The 12952-nt window shown below is 34.9% G+C and overlaps 1 long non-coding RNA gene across 1 annotated transcript; it reads right to left on the bottom strand.

Annotated features, from left to right (window-relative positions):
- Window positions 1-5277: 5277 nt before the first annotated feature.
- Window positions 5278-11122, bottom strand: LOC139692330 (uncharacterized). Its single transcript, XR_011701735.1, has 3 exons — window positions 11012-11122; window positions 8235-8376; window positions 5278-5353 (listed from the first exon to the last, which is right to left on the bottom strand). It is a non-coding gene; the product is annotated as an uncharacterized lncRNA (long non-coding RNA).
- Between the last annotated feature and the right edge of the window lie 1830 nt (window positions 11123-12952).

Here is a 12952-nt window from a genome sequence, read left to right as displayed (position 1 = left end):
CATTATATTTTAAAGAAATAATAGCTTCAGGTCAAACCTTTGACATTTAGATATTTAGACATTTAGAAATTTATTTTGATTTTTTATAGTTGATATGTAAAGTTAAACAAACTGAGCAAGATGGCATATTGTGGCGATGGCCTAGTATATGACTCTTGTGAAAACGTGTTTGAAAAACCAGACCAAATGCAATATTTGTTCATCTTTTTTTCACTCTATAAGTGCAAGGGCCTCTCTCATTTATCACTGCAAGCTCTAAAAGAAAGCAGAGACATTTTTTGGAAGTGTTTCAATTGCCGGCCTTCAAAGTTTTCATTGTTTAAATTGTGGCAGATACTGCAATCCTGAAATTGAATTAGCTGGTTTACAAATGACTACGAAACCTATTTTCCATTCCAAACCAAGGATGGCTCCAAGAGTGAAAGTTGTCACTTACGCAGTTACGGTAAAACATGAAACTGGTGACGAAACCATTTCCAAAGCACAAGATACAATCAAAGGACATAGTGATGGAAATAGACTTCATAAGGACACATTAGCTGCTCTCTACAGTTCTGCACCTTTGATAGAAGATAGTTACTCGATGGTAAATGGTTCAAATACGACTTTAAGTGTCACATAATAATAATGATGGGTTTATAAAAGTGCACTCACTAAAAAAGCATCATAAGCACATTTTCGGAAAGCTAAGGATGCCAGGGACTGTTGTCCTTTCAGGGGTGCATTAAAAAAGTGCCATGTTCACATTTGGAGAGTGCAACCAATGCCTACATCAGTGGATGATATACTATCACTCCTGAAGTAATTGGTAAAAAGTGATCTGGTGAAACTAGAAGCACAGGGTGAATATCCTTCCTTCCATGTTTCCGTCCGAGGCTCTTATTAAGGCGAGTGATTAAGTGACTCTTTCTGGCCTGAGAATGTGGCCATCAGGCCATTCTTTTTCCCTCAGAATTCCTCCTCCCCCAAGGAAGTCTCCACGATCAGCAACATCCCAGTTGAGAATGTTTCTGACAACACAAAATGATGCAACAACACTAGACGTTTTGGAGAGTTCTAAGAAGAAAGAATGCAGTGCACGAATAATTTCTTGGGGTCCTCCAGGAAAACAAGAGGTCAAAATGGTATTGTAACTAAAAAGAAATTATGACTACATGGAAATGAAATTCTTCTCTCTAAAAAATATGAAGAAACAATATATTATCAGAATGTCCAAATTTTAAAAAACAGAATCAGTGACATTGACATTCTTCTCAACAGTGAACTGGAAAAGGTTGATTTTCTATGTATTTCAGAACACTGGTATAGCCGGTCAGAATTAAAATATGTAAAAATCATGAGTTATTTTCTTGGAAGCTACTCGTGTGGAAGTGCACTTAAAAATGGAGGCAATTGCATTTGTGTAGAACATGGTATACACTTAAAATCTGTTAGCATTTCAAACATTGCCATAATTGAAAAAGATTTTGAATTTTCAATCGCTCAAATAACAAATTATAAATTGACTCTTATTTGTTGGTACAGATACTCTAATGGAAATTTTGATACTTATATAGAGAAATAAACAATTTCAATTGAGAATATTTATCAGTCGCATTGCATTATGTGGAGTGTGTCTTTAATGTAAATTTCATTAATTTGTGCAGTGAAAAAATTCAAACAAATTTAGTTAATAATGGACTCCTTTAAAATTCATACAATAGTAACTGAAGCCACCAGGGTAACAAGAGCTAGCAGAAAATTAATAGATAAGGTCATGACAAACTTAGATAATTATTATATTAATACCATGGACTCAGGATTCCCAGAACACAGAGATATTTGGTTGATGTTAGAGTTGACAAATATAATAACTGCATCTTCTAAGGTTTAATTTCATAAATAAATCTTGGCACGAGGTTTATACTAAAAATACTTTTTACGAAAAAATGGATGTATTTCTTCACAAATTCTACTTTTACTTTGAAACAATTTCTCAACTGAAAATGAAATTCTTAAGCAAGAATAAAAACAGTGCAGAAAACATTTTAAGGAAATTGTTGCCAAAGCAAAATGGCCACAAAATGACATTTTGATTGCAAATTCAAAAAATAAAATCAAGACTTCTTGGCAAATAATACATACGGCAACAATTGAAATTAGTCCTCACAGAAACTTTGAACTCATGACAGCTGGTGATGTGTAATCAAATCCAGTCAAATACTGTCATTGCAAATACTTTTAATGATTTTTACTCAGACTACAGGAAAAATTGTTTCCAATTCCATGTATCAAACTTCTATTTCTGAATCTGACACCCATTCACAAAACAGTTTCAAATTCCATACATTTACACCATATTCCATATATACACCAATCCTGTGACCAGAGAAGAAATTATCAGCATAGGCTATACTCTTAGCAATAAGCTTTGGGAGAGATGATATACTTTCAGGGAGAGATGATATACTTGACAAAGTAATCAAGTTTTCTATTGCTCAAATTGCTAAAACCCTTGCATACCTCTGCAACTTGTGTGTGTCAGAAGTTAATTATCCATCATGCCTGAAGTGTGGGCAAAGTTGTACCAATTCACAAAAAAGGCAATGTGGATGATGTAGGAAACTATTGACCAATATATTTGTTCTCTAGTTTTCTAAAATTTTTGGAAAGGCTGTGTTAAAACATATGTAAACTTGATGAAAGGAGACACTTTGCTTTGCCACATAGAACATTTTTATTATGATATTGGTTTTGTTACAGCGTACCTGAAGATGTTACACTGTAACGAAACCTAGGTCATAACAAAAATATTCAATGTGGAAAAGCAAAGTGTCTTCTTTCATCATGAAGGATTTTCACCATGCTACGCATCAAACTGTGTTATGTTTGGTAAATTTCCTAGATAAACACTAGTTTTTCAAACCAATAACATGATCTTAGGAAAGGTAAATCAACATCTGCAGCACTTCATGAATTCATTACAAATGTACTACATGCTATGGACAATAAGTATCTATACCTAGGGACATGCATTGATCTTACTAAGGCTTTTAATGTTGTAACTCATGAGATTTTGTAAAGGATATTTAAAAAATACGCTATTTTGGGCATTTAAAATAAATGATTCAGATCATATCTTCAGAAAAGACATCAAGTAGTTGAAAAAACCCAACTTAATGAGTCTACAATTCAAAAATCGAACTACCAATCAGTTGAAAAAGAAGTTGAACAGGTGTTCCTCAGGACTCCTTATTCTTAGTCCTTAGCTATTCTTTAATGTAGATAAATGACATGCCAGATATTATCTTCAACGCTAAATCCATTCTTTTCGCTGATGATACTACATTTCTAATAAATGCCAAAACCAGCCCTGAGTCACAACAAAAAGTAGAATCCACAGGAACATGCCTTAAAAATTGGTTTCAAAAGAACTTGTTGTCAATATATCCACAAAAAACAGTACGCATACATTTTGGCAAAAATCAATCACTGTCGGTTAAACTCTATGATAAGGACCTAAATTTTGTAGAGAACATAAATTTCTTGGATGTTCAGATTGAATCATCTCTAAAATGGTCCTTATACATTAACACCTTAAAATCTAAACTTAATTAAACTCTCTTTCAGCTGAGATATTAGTTTTTTAGTACTAGCTTAAGTTCCAAAGAAACTACAGAAGATACTGCAACAGTAACTTTTAACAGAGGCATCCGCTAATGTCCATTTCAATACAACATTTCACAGTGTGGAAATCATTCGCCTTGACTGCGATTCAAACCAGGTCAAGGTGAATGATTTTTATGCTCTGAAATTGTTGCATTACTAGCTTAAGTATCCTAAAATGTCTTTATCATTCAAATTTTCAATTTCAATTATCATAAGGCATTTAATTCTGGAGTGGCTCAAGCCATAGCCAAAAGATTTTTAACGTGCAGAAACAGGCAATAAGAGCTATCTTAAACTTACCTTCAGACACTCCTGTAGGCCTCATTTTCATGAGCAGCAAATTATACCACTGGATGCTCTTTATGTATAAAATATAATCTTATATGTTAAGAATAACATGCATAAAAACGAACAAAACCTAATAAACCATCATCATTTTTAACATACTAAGCTTCACATACAGATTAAGGCAAGATTATCTAAATTGAGTGGTGAGGGACTATACCACTAAGGATACACATTTTTTAACCTACTCCCTCCAGATTTGAAAGCATCTCCTTCAAATACTTTCAAGTACAATCTTAATAATAATTACTTATGAAACCTTTGAACTCAGTGGATGAATTTTGTGCATTATGTAAAGAAAAGTCTAAAATGTTTATTAAATAACCCCATGCAATGTAAATCACCTTTTTCAATGTGATGAAAGAAACAAAATTGATGTACATTTTTTGTTTGATGATGTAACCATGCAGAACTGGCCTATGGTGAGTAAAGCAATCAAAAAATAAATTCATTGATGTTTTTCATTGAGATTTCATTTTGAGTGTGCTTTAAGAGTTATGTTTTAGTCAGGAGATTTGTATTTACATGGAGTCAAAAACCAGTGCTATGTAAACAAAGCCAGTCCAATCATCTGTCACCCATGGCTAAGAGAGGAAGTGACTGGGAGAGTTCGGGATAGTTTTGCCATGCTCAGTTGGTAAGGCAGTTTGCAAGGATTCCAGCAATATAAGAGTTGCAAGATCTCACTAATTAGTCATAAGCAGGAGAGATAATGTCATGTTGTTATTCATTATTTATGTATGTGATAAGTATTCTATCAATGGAGAGTTATTTTCCCTACAATTTTTAGCTACTGTGTAATAATAAAGTCAAACATACATTTAGTTGTAAAACCAAAGTGTCAGTCTAGAACAAATTACATTACATTTATGAATTATTAAGGTCACATTTATGATATCATCACATTAGAATGGAACTGTGGAATGATTTGATATTGTACAGTGAATGTATATTTAGTAATAATAATACATAGAATATATAGTGAATGCATCTCCACATCAATGAAGTAGTTTTTGAGGAGTTTACTCCTAAAACCTAAGATCTATCAAGCACTCAATGAATTTTCTTAACTTTCTGTACTCTCAAAGGTTATGCTTACTTTCTCAGACTTGGTTACCAAATTTCCAAGGCTTTAGTAAAGCATATTATGTATTACAAAAAGCAATACTAAAAAGGCTGATGGTTTCAAGTTAATTATGTAACTTGCATTTATACAACTTTGGCAAATGGAAATGAAAATAAATTAAAATTAATAAAGTAAAAAAGTATTCAAACCAAGACAGTCTATAGCAGTATGACCGCTTGTTAGCTTGATGAATGTATGACATTTTTTCTTTTTGTTTAGATTTTGGAGGTGGACCTGTAAAAAAGAGCAATTCTGATTAGTACATTACTTTTAAACAGTCTTATGAAAATGTATGGTGCAATTATAAACCGAATCATCAATACAAATAATAGAATCCTGAAATAAGGAAGACTACTGCATATTGATGCATAAGACTCTGGTTGCGTTTAAAGAATAAATTTGACATAATGAATTATTATTAGTTAAAGCACATTTTGAAACTTACCAAGAAAATTGTCTGCGCAAAATATACATTAACAAAAAAGAATAGAACTTGCAATTTTATATCACAAGTAATAAATATGGAATAAAAAAACATTGAAAACCTAAGTATTGAAAAGCTTAATGAGGGAAACATTTTGGAAAAAAAACTACTTCTTAATACCCCATCAAATTAAATAAAGAGACAATCAGAAGATAACTAAAAGGTAATGGGCCAAATGGACACCTTTCAGCCATTAACTTTGCTTACATCCTCATACCCGGTCCTATCTTTAATTCTGGGAGATTTTCCTGGGATTACCAATCAAAAAGCTATACTACCTGTATGTGATTTTCAGGTACCAGAAGCTTCTGATTAATTATAGGTAATGCAGAGAAATCAAGGGCTACCCTGCCCTGAATTATTTCAAGTGTAATAGGACAAGATGAGATTCCTCCTTCGATTAAATTAAATTAAAATTATTATTGATGATATTATCTATTTTGTAATGCAAAGGAACCTGCCCTAACAAACAACTCAGACAACCACCTTCCATAAGGATTCCTTTTCACAGGCATTAATTAATACTCTGTGAGACTTACTGACCTTTCATTGTTAGCAATGATTTTCCCTTTTTACTTCCTGAAAGAGCTTTTACCTTCCTGTGTAATGCACTTATTTCACCCTACCTCGGTAAACTTTCCATGTTCTATCCAGCACTACATTTTTCACCATGCTTCTTTTGCCCCATTTGTTTTGTGCCTCAGTTTACTATTGAACCCTATTTGTACTCCCATCAACCTGACTTCATATTTATCTTGTCTGTAATCCATGGTTACCTTATCCTTTTACAATTTACTATTTTAAAGGTTCTTTTGCAGCTTTCAATTTACATGGGCTGTCCGGAAAGTAACCTCCATTATGCCATAAAAATACATTGGAATACGTGTAAATACAGAAAATTCATTATTTTTACATCAACACTACATTTATCTACTATTTTATACATATTCACCAAACAGATTAAAGCATTTATCATATCTCTGAACTAACTTTCAAATTTCTTCATAGTAAAATTCTGCTGCCTGAGCTTGCAGTCAACCGATGACGGCATCTTGAAGTTCCTCAACAAGATGAGCACAAAACATGTAGTAGTCTAACTTTTCAGCCTAGTTTCCATGTAACAGAGTGGTAGAAATCTGTGGAAAACTTTCTTAAGATTTCAGATAATGTAAAACGTGGGTTTACACAAAATTTTTGTCAATTTTCAGGGGCAGTTCATTGTTCATCACAGATAGGCAGCCACTTCTATCATCATCATGAATATTTATGTTCACTTTTAAATGAATGACAACATGGACGCACAACTCTGTCACTCATATCATTTGGTCCGATGAAAGTCAGCAGCTTTGAAGTTTTTTTATCATTAAAAATCTTATCACTAAACGAACTTCACATTTGGTGGGAATTTTAATTGTATTGTTCATTTTGACTTGCTATTGTCAACAAATGGCAAGCGGTGTGAACATCCCACCACTGCAGCTCAAGGCATACTGACTAGGTACGTCAATATAGCAAATATTTGGCCCCCTCCACTAATACTTACACTACATGAAAATGGAGGTTACTTTCTGGACCCCATCTCCGGCAGAATTCTGTAGCTTTCTCTCCATTGTCATTCCTTATGAATAAACCTTAGTGCCCCACCTCCATCTTCCCCATCCTACATCTCTTCCATTCACCTACCATTGCATTAAAATCCACAATTACTATCAAATGTTTCCCACCAGGAACAATATCAATGATGTCCTTTAACTGATTGTATGCCCTAATAACTTCTTTCTGCCTATGATTTCTAGGTGACATGTATACCTTAACAATGACAAAGTTCGTTGGTTCTGCTTTTACTCTGAAAAGTAATATGCTATCAGTCACTTCCTCTGTGCTTATTACCCTTCTTCCTACCTTTCTATCCAATATTACTGCAACCCCTCACAGGCTCTCTTCCCCTCCACTGGATATAATATGAGTATCACTGAAGTAATCCCCGCTATCCTTTCATCTCACCTCGTACATCCCTAAAACATCTATACTTCCTTTCTCCATCTCTGACTTTATATTTTCTAACTTTCCTGCCCTCAACACCATCCCAATATTCCAAGTTCCAATTCTAATTGGTTTCTCTTCTGTGTTGGTGCTCTCAATACCAAATTGCGAAAATTTCATGCAATGATGGCCTCAGAAGCCTCACCTCTCTTGCAGCCACACATGATTCACAGCCCAGCAGGCTGAGCCCCTTAGTTGCCAAGACTCATGCTCAGATCTATGCCCATTATTTTATTATGGAATAGATAACTGAGATGGTTTCCTATTGACTTTCTCAATAGTGTTTTTAAAGTGACATCATCACTCAATGGCTGCCCCACTGTATTCAAATGCCATTGCAGCCACCTCATGGAGGAACAGATGCTGCTCAGACTACTTTTCGTCTGGCTCTTACCATTTGACCCATCTGTCATGGGTGACCCTAATAGGAACAAATGCCATTACTCCCACCAGCTCTAGGGATCATCAAAATGCACAAGTCTTCCACCTCATCAAGGTTGTAGTCCACAGGGAGGGCTGTAATACTTGTTTACATACAAAAGTCTGAACATGGTAAGGTAATAAATAAAATGATGGAATAACTCTTACCGTATTTATTCATATCAAAATTGCTGTCATCCACTGTAAATCCCTTGCTCCAAAGAGCACTCTGACAAGCTTGTAATATATTTTTTGATAAATACTCTTGTAGAGACAATAAGCTTCCCTCAATACCTTGAAGTTTTTCATCCTGGGGACAAAATACATTCTAATAAAATTAATCTTTAGGGCAATGTGTGCAAATATTTCTCACCAAACTATTATCCTTGAAATGTAATTACCCTTCTTACTAATGGTGATAACAAATATCCCTTCATGCAAAACATACATACATATAAAGCATTTTTACTCAAGGTCAACAGTAATTAGAGATTAGTTAAAAATTGTTCTTGCCCTGCCCTCTTTTTTTCTTCTCTCTACCCCAAATGATTGTATTCCATCGAACAAAAATTGAGCTACTGCTCCTATTTATGCCCAGTTTTAATATTTTTTCTATCTCATAATCATTTGTAGTAATATTTAATGGACAAGGACCAGGTATGTTTATTTATGTCAACACAAAATAAATAGAGGTTGAAGTATGATGAAAACATATTGAGGAGAAGAGTTATGCTCAACTGAAGATTGAGTAGGCCTCTGAGAGCTTCCATCAAATTTTTTAAGGGTGGGTGTTTCTTTTCTGTGTGCCATTTATTACTGTTCTATAGTGTCCTAATCATCAAACATTTTGTTAGCACAAGGTCCCATAGCTGTTTCAATGTTTTCCCTAAATGCCCCTCTCTAATGTATAGACAACCCACCAACCTTTCTAGCCGCCTCAAAACTACCTAGCTTCTCTCTAAACTCTCCCATCCCACTCCAGATCAGATCTCTGAGCAATCAGGCCAGATCCCATTTCACTCCTCTCTTACACCCCTTAACCAACTCCCAACAACCCCTCTCCTATTCCTGTTGCTCTTCCAGTGACATTATTTATCGGCTACAATGGCTCTGATCCACATTATATTGGCCAATGTACCACATTTCTCAACATTCAACTTAATAATTCCTGCAACCCTTCTTCTCATCAGTCAGTCTCTAAGTCTCAGAACATGCCTCCTTCCACAATGCATTGTTCAATAGTTGCAACATTGATGAATAGAATGGTTTGAGGCATCACTGTGTGGAAGCGATTCACATTGGAAAAGAAAAGCTTTGTTCTTCCACAAGTATTTTATACACACAACCTAGGTTTTGACTTACAGTCAGCATCAGACCTGATGTCTAGTCCAGTCAGCATCAGACCTAAGTCAAAACCTAGGTCGTGTATAGTAAAATATATGTGGAAGAACAAAATTTTTCTTTTCCGAGTTGCAGCATTGTTTCAATAATTGCCCTCCACCAATTAAATTCAAACATTAAGCAGGCCTGTATATGGCTTTTTTAAGCATAACATCACCTATTAATATTGTTCTCTGGGCAGCCTTTCCACCTCATTCTTCCCCTCTCCCCCTTCAACTACCCAACTTAATCCTTACCTAGCATTCCTCATTCCCCTCTTCTGCCTTCTCAGTCCTTTACTTCTTTCCATTAAAGAAGATGGCTACATAAACAGAATATTTTCAAATATTTCACATCTTCTTAGCTGAAGAGTTTATGACCTTATGGAAACCAGGTTTTCACATGTTTGAGAACACAAGTACTGACAAAAACATATAAAGAGAATGTAACCTCAATCACTTATTAAACATGCAAAGGGAAACTATCTAAATAATAAATAAAGTGGACAAAGAAGGCCACCTAAATGATGGAAGGATATCTGATCAAATTTCATGTGTTTCTTTTTGTGTTCAATGGTTTATATTTGTCACAACTGTTCCACCCAATTTTTCTCAAGTATTGCTTTTTGAGCTTTACCCACATATGAGGTGACGAGTAATCATGGTGTTCATGAAGTCAGGGTCACTGTTTGTAGAGTTTAGCATGTCCTGTGAGATTTCAACAAGCTTTTGCTCCTCCATCGACAGCTTTGGCATGAGTTTCCCCACTCTCTTCAAGTCCAAATCTTTGGTCGCAATGGAATGTACCAAAAAAAAGCTGATGACCACCTCTTCCGCAATTTCTTGGATAGTCACACGATAGTTCAACATCACCACAGCCTTCAGTTTGGCAATGATCTGGTCATTTTGGCATGTTGATGGCCGACCAGAGCATGGCTCGCCCTCCACCAATGTGCAGCCACCTTTAAACCGTTTGTACCACTCCTTAATATGAGTGATACCCACATCATTGTAATTGAAAGCCGCCTGAATCTTCTGAATGGTTTTCACCAGGCTGTCATCAAGTTTCTGGCATAATTGATGCAGTAATTCAGCTCCAGGCATTGTGTCATTTTCCTTTGCAATGAAAAACTGACAAGAGCACAACTCACTACTTCACTCAAATGCTGCTTGCCAGCAACAGATGCAATCGACAGGGAGGAAAAAATGTATGCATGCGCACAAAGGTTCAAGGTTGGCTCATGCAAGCAACAATGATTTGAATCCATCAGGTTTTTGCAAAAAAAAATAAGGCCTCATACTTTTTATTAGGACCTCGTATTTTATATTTGTTTGTGCAAACACATTAAAACATGCAATTTCTGCATACAATAATTATTTGTAAGACATACTGAAAATAAAAAAAGTTAAAAAATAGTATTGTGGCATTTTTGGGATGCTCTATAGGAAATAATACTGCAATGTAGAGCTAAATTTCCTCTCTATTTAGTCACAAGCATCACTTGTACAAGTGCCTAAGCTACACTAGGTCTAATTGATTTAAAGTAAGTTTGACTAAACACTAACCTGTATTATCAAAAATTCTTCAAGGGTTAACGTTTTATTTCCAGGAAATTTGACAAGAGACATTGTCATCAAAGGCTGACATATTTTTTGATATTTAATGCTAGCTTCTCTTAAATGAGCATTTAGTGAAAATAAATATTTGCTCAGTTCTTTCCTTGCCAGATAAAACTTCTTAAGTCTCATATTTTTAAGCCACCAGAAGTATGTTGTCACCAAATGAAAATTTTCAAACATTTTTATCTGCAATTAAAAAATTGAAAAAAATATCAATAAAGATTATCATATTGATAAAAGTCATCAATTTTACTGCACCATGAATAAAATAAAAATTACTTTACCTTGGTGAATTTACAAAACATTTCATACTCTTTTTCCCAGTAATTTAATTGTGTCATTTCCATTTTATTTTTTGAGAATTCTGTAACTCCATGGCTACTTATGGTGAAATAATGATTTCTGTTTACCATGGAATATGGTACAACCCTGGAAAAATTAAGTAATAATATCACTGCAAATAAATGTGGAAAAAATATTTTTATTGATCCGTTCAACCATTATCTAATATGGCTGACTGAAAGTAGGATATGGAAGGAAACTTGTCAATTTAAGTAAGAGAGAGAATAGTACCAAACTTAATTACCTACCATAATTACAAAAGTTAGTGCTACTACTGCACAACATTAACACATATGTTACTTTCCTCCTGCATTGACCAAACGCTTATTTTTTATACATTATGCAATAAACTATAGACTATGTAATTCTTCCAAGCCAGCATTTTTCTTCAAATTGTGTCTGCATTTCATCTTCAGAATCTTATGGCATTACCTTCTGGTGCAATAGTACTGATTAATGATCACAGATATAAACAGAACCAACATATTCTTTGATTCCCATTTTTTTTGCAAAATTAGCCATTTTATTTATTTATTAGGTAATCTACCGGTTAAGGTAGGTTTTTGGATTGACGTAATTACTAATTAAATAATTTGTGACCCCTTGCAAAACACTACATCCTACTTTACATCAGGTCCCTCTTCAGCTCCGAGTACTTTCTTCCTCCCTTCATCCCGTCCAACATCCCTATCCTGTTCCTTCCCTTTCCTCTTTTGCCCAACATTCTACCCTCTATCACAGTCTTCAACATCCCGCTGCCGGTCAATACCCCCTTCATCCACTTTTCCTGCCTCCATAGGATTTCTCCCAACAAACCCCTCTCTTCGCCCACCATACCAAGTACTTCCTCATTTGTTTTCTTCTCTGTCCATTCCACCTTCTCCATTCTTCTCCACACCCACATTTCAAAAGCCTCCAATCTACGTCTATCCTCCTGCTTCAATGACCACGTTTCCGCACCGTACATAGCTACGCTCCATATCAAAGTTTTTACGAGTCTTTTCTTAACATCCTTATTCAAGGTCCCCGTCATCAACTCCCTCCTCCTTGTGAAAGCCTCTTTGCCTAGTGCAATTCTTCTCCTTACGTCCCTTCTACTTTGACCGTGTTGGTCCAAAACACTACTGACACACGTAAACTGTTCCAACAGCTCTAGTTTTTGCCCTCCTATTTTAATATTTAGCTTAGCCTTTTTATTTCTAGAAAATCGCATAACCTTTGTTTTATTAATATTGATTTTCATCCCATACCTGTCACACTGAATTTCCAATTCACTCAGCAATTCTTGCAAACCCTTGGCTGACAAAATTAGCCAAATCAAGCAAAATTTAATCAAAAAGATACTAATCCATCAATTAGGTTTGGGGTCCTGGGTACCAAAGTGCTAAGAGTCTTCATTATTTTAGTTTATGAACTCCCCTGCTATAGCATTGATGCAAAGTTCTGGATCAAGTTATTATACAGTACAAATTTAGCTCATATGAAATCAAATTTGGTTAAGGCATATCTTCATCATTTCTCTAGATTTATAACAAATGAAATGAA

Source organism: Hetaerina americana, unplaced genomic scaffold (genome assembly GCF_022747635.1).
Source record: "Hetaerina americana unplaced genomic scaffold, ioHetAmer1.1.p SCAF_4, whole genome shotgun sequence".
NCBI lineage: Eukaryota > Metazoa > Arthropoda > Insecta > Odonata > Calopterygidae > Hetaerina > Hetaerina americana.
Note: the sequence above shows the minus strand (reverse complement) of the source record. Positions and strands in the feature narration are given on the sequence as shown.